Source organism: Mytilus californianus, unplaced genomic scaffold (assembly GCF_021869535.1).
Source record: "Mytilus californianus isolate M0D057914Y unplaced genomic scaffold, xbMytCali1.0.p SCAF_7, whole genome shotgun sequence".
Classification (NCBI taxonomy): domain Eukaryota; kingdom Metazoa; phylum Mollusca; class Bivalvia; order Mytilida; family Mytilidae; genus Mytilus; species Mytilus californianus.
The window spans coordinates 66,148,538-66,160,950 of record NW_026262723.1 but is presented as its reverse complement, the minus strand read 5'-3'; the positions used below and the strand labels follow the sequence as shown (position 1 = coordinate 66,160,950).

At 29.9% G+C, this 12,413-nt stretch overlaps 1 protein-coding gene and 1 long non-coding RNA gene across 2 annotated transcripts in view; both read left to right on the top strand.

Moving 5' to 3' along the window:
- LOC127708048 (uncharacterized) overlaps positions 1 to 12,413 on the top strand; it is a 68,298-nt gene that overhangs the window by 32,766 nt on the left and 23,119 nt on the right. The gene's annotated exons all lie outside the window — the stretch shown is intronic.
- On the top strand, positions 4,301 to 9,075 carry LOC127708050 (uncharacterized). The gene is made up of 5 exons (XR_007985134.1): positions 4,301 to 4,408; positions 6,322 to 6,413; positions 6,837 to 6,905; positions 7,796 to 7,943; positions 8,989 to 9,075. It is a non-coding gene; the product is annotated as an uncharacterized LOC127708050 (long non-coding RNA).

Below are 12,413 nucleotides of genomic sequence, written 5' to 3'. Positions count from 1 at the left end.
TGCAAACATTATAAATTTTCGTTAAATGACAAGAAACACATCAATATTTGTGAGAACCATCGTCATTCCCGATCCTTGTTTCAACAGGCATATGCCTATCTGTCTTGGATGAAATTAATTGTAAATTCCCATGAAAGTTTTTAAAAATCGCAGAAGTATTTGATTTTGATGAAACCTCATATATGCTGTTAGTCTTTTGGCATGCATTCAAAAGTCTTCATTTGTTATGAGAAATTTAAAGAGAACCAACGAAACCAAGGTGATGGTATTATGATTGGCATGCGCATCATGCTTAGGGATTTGTGATCGATTCAACATTTTTTAGTCAAGTTAAAAAGTTTTAAACGGATAGCTGCTTTTAAGAGCAAAAGGAAATAGTATTTTGGTCAGTCAGAATAATGTATCTGAATTGGGTGACAAGCAATTGAAGGGAACATTTTAATACCTTGAAATTTACGTTTATAGCAATATAACTATCTTGCTCGGCATGTTGCTTTATTACAAAGAAAGAAATATTCGTTCATTATCTTGATCCTGAGTATGGATGATTAGATCAAACTGGATCTCAAGCAGCCAACCAATAAACAATCATTAACATATAATGAAAACAACTTCAATCTAATCTATTTCAGGAACATTTGTTTAGATACATACACATATTTTAATTTTATTCAACAAGTGTCATTTACCTAATTAACATGATTCCTCTTGTAAAACCCTTGAATCTCTTTCATTAAACCTTCACCATAAAGAAGAGTACCATAAATAGATATGCATGACAAAATGTTTTATTAGATACAAAAAAGATTGCAGTCACTGTGGTTGCTATGCTTCCTTATATATGTATATATATATATAGATTTAAATGAATATTTAGCCCGCAAGGATTACTTGAAGAAAATAACCAAAATTAACTAAACCACAGTGAGACAAGAAAGTCTGGTATGGTACAGACACCAATAAGTCAGTCTACAAATATATATGCATTAGAGCATCTGTTGTCCTCCTCGTTATTCAATGAAGTAACCCAGTTATAACATGTTCATAAATTGTACAACTTCAAAATCGCACAATTTATAAAAGTATATATACCGCTCGCTTTACTTGTAGAGCACTGGCCTTAAACACTAATTTGCAAGAAAAAAATTAAAAACAAAAACATTTCCTTGCTCGCCCCAAATCTTTTGGAACAGTTAGTTGTCCGAAGAACTAGATAGTTGGTTTGGCCTTACTAATTTAAGCATGCATGTTTTTAAGATTTACAATTTATTTTTCAAAAAAACTGAAGAGCAAATGGAACTCAAAACGGAAAAAAACAGTAGATGATTTTTAGTCTTAAACGGTCATTTTTAGCTTAACATCCTCTGAAAAGTCAGAACAATATTAAATTAGGTTCAGTTTCAGACAATTCGACTGCTGTCAATTCAGTACCGTTCAGTTGTTTTTCAGGCAATTCAAGATTTTGTTGATGTTTACAGGTTAATAACAACTAATGAACAGTTTGAAAATAGACTGAACTGATCATGATTGACTATTACCGGATTGTCTGAACAGTACTGAATTTAAGTCTAAAAATTGGCGGAAAGACTGAAAATGACGTAATGATTTATAGTCCTGTCTTTTTTAGAGCTGTTTAAGATCAAAATTGGGTTACTAGTGCAAGGTTTGCCGACTGGTGCTATATAATCATTGTTATTTTCCAAATTCCGTTGAAACATCCAGTGGAACCTGTTAAAATCATGACTATGATACAAATGGTTATAAAGTCAGATTTATATAACAGAAATGTTGAATCAATGACAATAGTTAGAAGACCACTTCAAACACTTGCCTCGAAATATAGGCGGCTAGCTGCTTTCGGATAGGATTATTCATCTATTATTGAAATAACAATGTTTTGCATTGTATCAACTGAGTAATTAATTGCATAGAACGAGAATGTTCAATGTTTTATTATTTAAATCTACTTTATTTCACTATAAATAAAGTTGAAAACTGATTTGAAATGTATAATAAAGAAGTGTTTCTGTCCTTGATGATCTGTAACTTGACCTACTGAAAGATCAAAGATCTTGGTAATTTCCAAACGCTCGCCTTAAATTTCATGTTTCAAGCGTAATCAGTTGGTACGTGTATACGCGCATAAATGGAGAAGTCCAAATTGGGCTACCTCTTGCATATATGTTTATGTGTTAAATATATAGGAAGCAAACAAAACTGATAAAACGATATTTTACATCCTAAATTTTACGGTAATATTGTACTTAAAGCGTGGAAATCACTATGTGATCCGTGTAAACTCATCGAACCTTTAAACAAACTTATTAGTAAAGGTTATCTTACCAATGTTGTAATTAGATCTTTGAATATAGTTTACATTGGCACTAATATCGATTTTGTCATCAGCAAATTAAAACATAACTAAATTTGTATTCTTTTAAAACGGGATGTATAAAGAGACACCCACGTTCATTTTGATCTATAAAGAGGTTAAACTAACTATCCTACTGCCTGTCGATACTTTTATTTTTGGCTTTGCACAAGTCATGTCATCTTTGACTGTCCATGACGTTAAAATACTAAATCCCTGGGATTTTATTTAGTTGATTTTAGTCTCTGATGTATGATTTTTTATTATTAATTGTTTTTGGCTTTTAACTGGCTGTCAGTAACTGCGAGTACTCTCAAATCGTACTTTCTTGTTTATTTGACCTGTTGATACTTATTGTAATGTTTTTTTGTTGTTATTTAATGTTATTCAGGGTTATATCTGGTCTATATACCAGCTTTGATAAGTGTTTGGTATTACTATAAATTTTCACTTCGTACTATGAACATTAAAAATATTTATTTTGTAAAAATATTTCCTTTCTCTATTTGAACTGTACACGTATACCTAACAACAAAATTATTTTCATTTACCTGTGTTTAAAGGAATTATAGTTATCTCGAACCATTGTAAACTTGTTGTCTCCCTTGAATACTCTTTTTTAAACTTTTACTGACAACTATTTGATTTAATTTTTAATCATTCCAAATCAGTAACATTGAATAAATTTGGGTATTTTTCTATTGTTTCTAAAAGGAATTTTATTTAATGAAAGAATTTATTTATTGTGTTTTAAAGGTTTAAAATTATTTATGACCAACAGTTAGAAAGTATGAAATTTATTTTTATACAATATTCAGCACATATGAGCAGAATATGACCATACTAATATGATCAAACAAGTTGATTAGCTAATAATCAACCAATAATCACACAATCAAAGGAATTTAATATATTAATTAGCATGGTAATTAAGAAATTACATTCGTATTTTGTCGAAGTTTTCATTAAAATCTGGTATAAAATTCAAAGATATTTTAATTTTTTGTATCAAGCTTAAAAAAAATAATCATAAAACGTTCATATTTTTGTCTAAGTTTTCATTAAAATCTAGTATGAAATTCAAGTAATTCAACTTTTTTTATTTAGTTTACCAAAATAAAAATCATAAGACATTCGTATTTTTGAATATATTTTTAATGGTACGAGTTTGGAGTTGTACGAGTTCTGATTGGTACGAAGTAATTGCAAATGGCTGATATTTTTGTTCGAGCGTATTGTTTTTCTTAAATTGTTTAACATTTCATAGCGGTATAACATGTTACTTTTATTATTCTTCCCTTAGTTTATTTATTTTGTATTTACATTGCATCATAGGTCAAATCTATTTGTTTAGTGTATGTTCATTGGTGTTAATATGTCCTTTGATTGCGTTAAGCCATTTCACTTGATATTTTATAGTGTGTCTTTCTATGTTGTGATGTTACACTATTGTTTCAGAAAAAGGGTGAAGGTTTGGGTTTGGTACCATTAAAACGTTTAAACCCGCTGCAATTGTTTGCACCTGTCCTAAGTCAGGAATCTGATGTTAAGTAGTTGTCGTTTGTTGATATCGTTCATAAGTGTTTCTCGTTTCTCGTTTTTTATATAGATTAGACCGTTGGTTTTCCCGTTTAAATGGTTTTACACTAGTAATTTTTATGCCCTTTATGGCTTGCTGTTTGATGTGAGCCAATGCTCCGTGTTGAAGGCCATACTTTGACCTATAATGGTTTACTTTTATAAATTTTGACTTGGATGGAGAGTTGTCTCATTGGCACACATACCACATCTTCTTATATCTACTTCAGTTATATGGAGACGATTAACATTTTGCCATCGTAAAACAAATGATTAATGAAATTGATAATATTAAGCTTGAAGAAATGCATATTTCAGTTTGATTTTGTTTTGTACAGGTGTGCCTTTTGATAGCAAGTGCAGTTGGAAAAAGAGATTCTGTGGCTTGTGCACAGTGTTGTTCTGATCCAATTAAGAACTCAACATTGATCCCATGCAACGGTTACCTATGCAATCAGAGTAAATACATTTTTAAAAAATACTAGCAAAAATAAAAACCCAACAGTTTACACATACACATTTAGCTGAATTTCAGACAAGTTAAATTAAGAACACAGATTTTAAAGCATGTTTTTGTGATATCCATATAAATCGAGGAGATGGGCATTGCTTGCTGAAGAGAAAACTATCCACCAAAACCCAAATGTTGTTGAAGATAACAATTATAGGTCTACGTACAACCTTCACAAACAAACAAAACCATACCGTTACAAAAGTAATGTATTTGTTATCTAATGCTTAGGTGTATTTCTTTTTCACTACTATGAAACATAGGTAAATATAACAATACCTGTGTATTGTTAAAGCCAGTATGTTAAAATCGAAATTTATTAATAAGATATCATTTTATTCATATCTTAATTCGATTTGTTTTAAATACCAATACTGCTTTAAAGAAAAGAAAACTTCTTTTTTCTGGTGTTGTTAATCATTTTTTGATACATAAATTAAACTAAGTTTTATACTTCAAAATGTACTGATATGTTATACATGTATTATGTAAGACATGTTATAAATCAAAGACAAAGTCATTTAAATACAAATGTCCCTATAAAGAAAAATTGCTACATAAATACAAATATCCTCATAAAGACAGTTTCACATTAAGAAACGCAAATTTACTCCAAACTATCCTGTATTGGTCCAATACCATGGAGGAACTGCTTGGATACTGGTGACCATAATATAACAACCAAATACAGCAAACTGGTGGTTGAAGATATAAAACAAAAACAGCAGCAACTTTTCTCATTTGGGAGGTTGGTCGGGTTTTAGTTAAATAAACTATTTCCTGCAGCACCTGCTTCGTTGTCGACAACAAATTAATAAGTGCCAGCTACGGGAATTCCAAAATTTAAATTCCATGTGAGAGCCATATCTATGGCGATGAGCTAAACAGTGCAACACCCACACAAATATTTGATTGAATTAAACCAGATTGTTGAAAATATAAAATTTGGCTAAACTCTATCGTAAAAATGTGTATCTGGTGCAGTTAGACATGTTAGATTAGTACCGTTCATCTTATAAAGACACAAAGTCAAATAAAGGCAAAACACCACACACAGATTCATAATCACGTAGAGACAAATAATCATATAAAGACAAATAGTCACATAAAGACAAATAGTCACATACAAATATTTAATCACATGAAGACAAATAGTCACATACAAATATGTAATCACATAAAGACAAATTGTCACATACAGAAAAATATTTACGTAAGAATAAAAGGCAACACGAAGAAACATTTTTACATGAAGACAACTAGTTATATAAATGCTATAATCTACAGGAAGACAAATAGACACATGAAGACAAAAAAGTAACATACAGACAAAAAGTCATATAAAGAAAAACAGTTACATGGAAACAAAAAATACATAAAGACATGTAGTCACATGAAGGCAAACGGTCACATAACGACAAATAGTTACATAAAGACATAAAGTCACATAAAGACTCATAGCAATATAATGACAAATAATTACATGGAGACATTAGTCACATAACGACAAACACCCACAAAAAGACAAATAATCACATAAAAACAGTTGACAGAGAGCGGACAATTATCAAACATACATCTATCATATGACATTTTTCAAATATGTGATTAAGTGAATGCGTATGTGTTATATTTGTTAAGGCATTTTCTGAATTTAAAGTGTGGGTTAAACCTTGATTTTAGCTTGGATAACTTCCCACATCGTTTTACTTGTATAGAAAGCCTATTTTATTTTTTGTCTAATTCGTAGCTAATGCCCCTTTAATGCTTGCTGATATATTATTATTTTTAAATCGAGCTCACTTATAAACAACTAAATATTGCTTTTAAAAATATAGCATTGTTTTTCCAACATTTATAGATCCTAAACCAGCAGGATCAACTTGTGGGGTGTGTGACAGGGTCAGTGATCCAAAAGATTGCTCTGTTGACCAACAATGCCAACCAAATGAGGTAGGCAATATTTATGGATTCAAGTGTATACGTACATAAACATATGTCCATTTTCAAAGAAACTATCAGACCATTCCTACTATATTTTTTCAAAGGATGTTCTGTTCATTGTTTTACCCTTTAAAATTACACAACAACAAAATAAAAATAATAATGTATTAATTTTAGTCAATTCAATATTACCAAAATCGGTAATTACAATTTAAAAATTGAATAAAAGTTTTAAAAACCATAAGTTTCTTAAAAGGGATCGTCAAATAAGTTCGGGATATAACATTGATTTTAAAACATAACATCATTTAATAAAAAAGAAACACAGCAATATTTCTAAAGGAAATAGAATTTAAATATATATATTAATATTATTTCCAATCTTATGTTTATATACAATTAACTAGTTTTCATAATAAATATAATTTATAGGTTTGCAAGGTCAATACCCTCTTTACTGGTGGTGCTTTAAAGTATGAACTTGGGTGTGAGCTTAAAACTGTAAGTTTTGTATTTAGGTAGAAGACAAGCTGAGATCTGTTTTAAAACGTCAGAAAATGTATCACTTTGTATCGATTATCTCGGATATAGGCCATCATAATTTTTGTGATTTATGCGTTTTAAATAAATAAATGAATATGTATTAAGATGTTTAGATGTTTAGGAAAACAAGGAAATTGAATAGGTATTGGGTCGTCTCAAATTGACGATATAGCACAAAACAGGAAACAATCATATAAGTCTATATATTTGTGCAACGATATTGATAAAAGATATTTATGTTTGAGTGAGATAAAGTGATTATATTTAGACACAATTGAAGAAACATTTTAAAAAATAGAAGATAATTATTTGAAAGAGGAGTACTTTTCAAACGTTTGGTCTTGAGTGTACATGTGCACTAAAAATCATACATGTATTTCACTTTTTTTCAAGTAATGACCAAATTTACAAATTAAATAATTTTACAGTTTGTTTCAAAGATTTAAAGCTCGGGTAGTTTATTGTAATATAGTTTTGATAATGTAAGCCTTTAATTTCTAATATTGAATATTAATTCTCGCATTTTATAGGTAAAATGTTTAGGTTTGAGATTCAATTTAAATATATTGTGTCTTAATTTGAAATTAAGATACATAGTTCGAAATTCAATATTTGACGGGCTTCAGCAACCAATTGAAAGACAATAAAACTTTCTGTAGTCAGTTTTATTTTTGTGAGCTATTCGATAAAATTAGCTTCATTCAAATTATATATACATTATTTTGTGCTGACTTGCATATACTTAATAATATCATTATATATATATATATATATATGCATGAACTATTGCTTTTTACAATTATATGTTATCCTCAAAATCAATACAAGAATGTTTTATGATTTTGCAGATATGTGATAAAATTTTAAAAGAATATAGAAGCACTCATACTACAGTGGCTACAGGTAGAAGAGCCGACCACGGAGATCTTACGCTATGCTCTGCCTGCTGTGATACTTTAAGTTGTAACAAAGAGCAATGCTCTGACGTTATTAAAAGTAAGATGGTAATTTCCAAAAGGGCAAACAGTTTTAAACCATTAAAAAAAGCTGAACAAAATGGAATAACTCGGGAGAAGTAAACATGTTAAAGGGGTAGGGTTTGTACATGCAAGACCCAAATTTACAGCAAATTTCAAAAATAAAATAAATGATCTTTAATCAGCATTATATTTTGTAGAATTTCTTTTCGTCTTATGTTTCAACTTTTTAGCATAACTATAATTGAAAATGTATAGATGCACCAAAATAACATTTTTAATGTATGGATATACAATATATTATTAAATTGCATTCTTCGTTTATCTATAACATTTACATTTCATCAGATGATGATGTCGATTTTAACTTCTTTACATACAAAATTTAAACGGATATAATTACAGAACATAATATTTCAATATTCCCCAAAAAATGCAATTGTTTAAAGCATTGATCAAGATTAAAGCAATATAAAAAAATCTTATAGTAAATGAGGTCCTCGAAAGTGCAATGCTGCACTTAAGATTTACTGTAACTCTCGAAATGCATATTTTGAATTCATTCTGACCATTGTGACGTTTTTGCATATAGAATTAAGTATTCTTTAGATTCTGACATATAGTCATTACGAAAAGTGTAGAAAATAAATATATACAATTACGTTTTTATTGTATTACTATAATTAGGTACGCGTTTTTGAAAGCCAAAAGTATAATACTTTGTTTGAGAAGTTAAATTCAAAAAAGTTCTAATAGAAAACCCATTACCGTCCAAGTTCAATTTTCCTTCATGGAGTTGAACTTTAGCTTATGCACAATTATATAATATTTTAAAATTTGAAATATACAAACAAAACTATCATTCAAAATATTTAAACAACGAAGCACTAACTACTTGGCAAATGGTTCTTCTAAGTTTGATCAACGTAATCAAGTATTAGCACAAACCCGTATGAAATGAATGCCGTTTGTGCAGCACGTGTTTATGAAAAACAGATTTTATGTAAAGTTATTTGAAAGTAACATATCTTTTTAATCATATCTGATGTGTTTTTTTTTTATAGCTCAGACATGTCACAACTCAACTATTTGTGGTTAAGAAACACAAGGAAGGATTGATTACACAAACATACTGCAATAGTTTAACACTGTATAATAAAATGTTTTTGAATTTCATTCTTACATTTTCTAGGCATCTAAAACATTTGGAACCACAATTTCAAAATAAAAAAAACATATAATATGAAAGCAATCAAATAACATAAAAATTTAAGGCAAACTATTATGATTGAAAAAACGTTACACAGAAGAGTACCCCAAAAAACAAGCCTCCACCTAAAAAATCTTACGCGATTTAAGATGCTGCCACCAAATGTGTTGCTTATGACAAGTAAAAAGAAATCAATGACAAAACTTGAACACAGAATGAAAAACGGGAACATGTCCTTGGTCAATTTGGTAAAAGATATAGTGTAACGGTGAATCAAGTCATGCTAACTTACAAAAAACCAACTTTGACAATATGTCATTAATCTTGAAATATTCTTTGCATGAATTTCTGATAGCATATATGGATCGTGAATTGTAAAGTGTTTATCATACTTTGTCTTATATTAGCCTTATCTTACTCAAGTTGCGTCATTTATCTTTCTAAATGTATTACAAAAGGAAACAACCAACTTGTCAAAGAAAAACATTCCTATATGCGTTTAGGAAAAGTTAAGATGTTTCAGTGCTTCTGTTGTAGTTTCAATAAGAATAGGGGAGGCTAGATTATTTGATTGTTAGTGTTTAACGCCGCTTCCTGCACTCTTGGTATATTGTAGCGGCCAATATTTATTGGTAGAGGAAGCTCGTGTGCAGCAGAGAACCACTGTCAAGCTGTCTCAGAGGGGTTGCAATGTGCTATTCTGGTCAATAGTCCAAAATATCGTCAAAATTTATATCTCCTACAATAATTGTCATCTCAAGATCACTCAAGTATAGTCAGTTAAACATTATGACAAAAAATCCTATCATATATGAACATTTTGCAGGCGTAGAGTCTAAAAGGGGTGATGAAAGGTTTCCAAAGAGGTTACTGTATTAAGAGTCCGATAACTCCTGAAAATATTATTAAATTAAAATGACGATAAAATACGGTCAGAAAAATATTCTGACAAATAATCTTACACTATTACTGTGTATCCGTCGGCCCGTGCAACGAGGGACAAAAAAAGGGAAAGAATGATAGAGTAACAGAGGTTGTAGATTGCACAACTTTGTTAACCTCTTGGCATGTTTTGTATTTTCTTCAAATTGAACGGAAAATTGTAAATGGAGAGAAAACACTTAGATAACCACCTACCCTTTTAAAAGTAAAAAAAACACAAGAAATCACATACATGTAAAAACATATAAAAAGGCAAGGTGAATATCACCGAATTATGAAAGGACGAGGTTATATGGACGTCCCTATTTTGAATTTGCCTTGGAGTTCGGTAGTTTTGTTATACGTTTTTATAACAACGGATCAGCTTAGTATCCGTTGTTATGCATTTTCCAAAGATACTTGCAAAACACCTAAGTAAATATTTATTTGTATATTCACACTCTAATATGAGGATATCCTGATACCAAACACAGTTACAGGAGTATAATATGACATCAGAGATATGTATGCAACGTATTACGATTATTTGGTTATAACGTATAACATAGTCGCTGCCTGGATATCTACTCATACCCTTCAGGACCACTGTAACGTTTTGGGAGATGCTTATTTCTCAATGTTTGCATGTTGGGAACTCTTTTGTCTATTTGTCTCTTTACCATCTTGATTTTGTCTGTCCTTATTACGTATAATATTGATTTGTCTTATTAATTTTGTCTTGTGTGACACGAAAGCAAATCTTCAATAATACTTTTAGGACTAACGCCGTATAAATTTTTCAAATTTGATAAGATTTTCAAATCAGAATAAAGCTATTGTGGTAAAATAAAAAGTTTGTTTTTCTTTGCTTTGTTTCGATGTGATGAGTTAATATAAATAAGAAGATGTAAGAAGCACTTTTCAACTGATTTTTATAGTTTGTTCTTATATTGTACTATTACACAAACTGTCTCAGGTTAAGGGATAGTTGGCGCCTTAAAACATATTTAACCCCGCCACATTATTTAAGTGCCTGTTCCAAGTCGAAGTATGTAGTTCTGTGGTTGTCGTTGGTTCATGTCCGTCAATTTTTTGTTTCGTAAATTGTTTTGTTATAGATTAGGACGTTAGGTTTCTCAATTGAATGTTTCATATTTTTCATATCGAGTCTGTTATTGCCGACTATACAGTATGGGTTTTTCTCATCGTTCGGTTGCCTATATTTCTTACAACCACTTGATTTGAACTTTGGTGGATAGTTGTCTCATTGGAAATCATACCACACCTCATTGTTTTTATAAATAAGTTTGATGGTTGGCTATTCTACTAACATACAAATAAATAATTTTAATAAGATGTCTTTTCAAGAAGGAGGAATTAGTGTTAATAGATATGATATTTCAGATGTGTTACGTAATACAGGTTTTATATTTTTGTTAGTGTGATGTAGAATTTATTATAATGATGGGTGTATGTTTTTGAAACCTTTAGTCAGTTACTCTAAATTACTCTGCTTCTACTGATTTTTCTTCTTCATATATGCTATCAGAAATTCATGCAAATTTCTCTGAAATAAATGACGCAACTTGAGTAAGATAAGGCTAATATAAGACAAAGTATGATAAACACTTTACAATTCACGATCCAACCTTAAGGTTAGTTACACTTATTCATATTTGTATTATTTTTCTGTTTAATGTAAAAGAATCAAGAATTGGGGGAAATATCATCTAAACAAGTCTTTTTCATATTTTGTAAGCCATTTTGACAGAATCGAAGTCAATACTACTGTACAAACTCAGCTTATGCAAATACATAAATTACAAGATTTGGTAAAATATGAGATGTATTTTTTTGCGTTCTCTAAATTTGCATTATCTATTGTTGTCATAAACATAAATAGCCATAAGTTTGTTTTGGTTAAATAAATTATATCATCATTATTAGCGAGATTAGAATTTTGAACGCCAGACGAGCGTTTCGTGACTTATTCCTGGGGTAAAAAATCCTGATAATTTCGAAACTTTCAAAGTTTTATTAACAGTAAATTTGTAATTATGACGAAAATCCGAAACCTCCACCAGCAGTGGCATCGACCCAGTGGTTGTAAATAAACTTGTCCTAGATACCAGGATTAAAATTTTGAAAATTAGACAAAAGTGTCCATAGATTAACTTTATCTATTTTTTACCTGGATGAACATGATAACAAATATTCTTGTAAGAATATAGGGACAATATACAATTAATTTATTCGTTGTCATTTATTGCATACAATTGCTTATAAAAACGCAAGTAGTAGGTAAACTTTTATTTCTTTTTTTTTCAAGAGTAGAAATATGAATAAAACAATTACTGT